The 1376-nt window shown below is 35.2% G+C and overlaps 1 pseudogene; it reads left to right on the top strand.

Annotated features, from left to right (window-relative positions):
• Positions 1–461: 461 nt before the first annotated feature.
• LOC114318089 (tubulin alpha-2 chain pseudogene) lies at positions 462–1116 on the top strand (annotated as a pseudogene).
• The last annotated feature ends 260 nt before the right edge of the window (positions 1117–1376 follow it).

Here is a 1376-nt window from a genome sequence, read left to right as displayed (position 1 = left end):
ATTTTTGAAATAGCATTGATAGGATTCATACCAACCAAACCTATTTTTTTTTCTCATTTCTGACAATTCTTTGGCCCATCTTTTGGACTCCATAATTTTCTCGATTCTTAACGATTTTATCCCATTTTTTCACCAATCTTCGCACCTTGCTTTGTACTTCATCCGACGCTACCTCGTTTTCTCACTTCTTCCTGAAATGGGTGGTTTCGGCATACTGAAAGTTGTCTGAAAACTAACTTCACACATTTAAAAGAAACATCTCCAAATCTATTTCTTTCTTAGTCATGATTTTAGTGACGTCTGTTATAGCATTATTATTTGTTTTAATCAACATAAAACTAGAATAATGCTAGTTAACATGAAGTTGAAAATTATTGTTCTTTTTAATTGAGTTTCGGTGAAATATCAGCACCTCTGGAAGGAAAAAAAAAAAAAAAAAGCACTTCTGCTACTTGTTAAAAATGGCATGAATTTTGCTCAATATGTGCATCAAAGTTGTGACTAGAAACATTGTTATTCTAGCTATTGGTCTGTTGATTTAATTGCAGCTAACTTTGTTCATTGCAAGTCTCTATTGTAGTTATGGAGCCTTATAATAGTGTTTTTTCTACACACTCTCTCCTCGAGCACACAGATGCGGCTGTGCTTTTGGACAATGAAGCCATTTACAATATCTGTCGGAGATCCCTAGACATTGAAAGGCCAACTTATTCCAATTTGAACAGATTGATTTCTCAAATAATATCGTCTTTGACAACTTCTTTAAGGTTTGATGGGGCCATTAAAGTAGATTTTACTAAGTTCCAGACTAACCTTGTATGATATCCCCGTATACATTTCATGCTCTCTTCGTATGCCCTTGTAATTTCAGTTGCCAAAGCATACCATGAGCAGTTATCTACACCTGAGATCATAAATTCAGTGTTTGAGGCTGCAAGCATGATGGCGAAATATGATCTGAGGCATGGGAAATATATGGCTTGCTGCGTGATGTATTGTGGAGTTATTGTTCCAAAGGATGTTAATGTAGCCGTTGCCACTGTCAAGACCAAACGGACTGTTCAGTTTATTGACTGGTGGTTTGTAATGGCATTAAGAAGAAAATTAGAGAAATAAATAAGGGTAATGAAAAATGGTTGGGAGCACTAAAATGGGAGCACTAGGGGGAGCACTAATGATGTGGCAGTGGCCTATGCCTTATTTATTTTTTTTTTGATATTCCCAATGCATTAGTGCTATTAGTGGTGTTTTTTTAGTGGTATGAATCATTGTTGTAAGGGTAATTTAGACTTTTTATAATTTCTGTTACGTTCGTCCAAAATTATACTTTGGTATGAAGTATATGGGGGTTTAAGTGTTAAAAATGAAACTATGGG

The sequence above is a fragment of the Camellia sinensis genome, chromosome 1 (genome assembly GCF_055761805.1).
Source record: "Camellia sinensis isolate YWXY chromosome 1, ASM5576180v1, whole genome shotgun sequence".
NCBI classification, from domain to species: Eukaryota; Viridiplantae; Streptophyta; class Magnoliopsida; order Ericales; family Theaceae; genus Camellia; species Camellia sinensis.
This window is presented reverse-complemented; position numbering and strand designations above follow the sequence as displayed.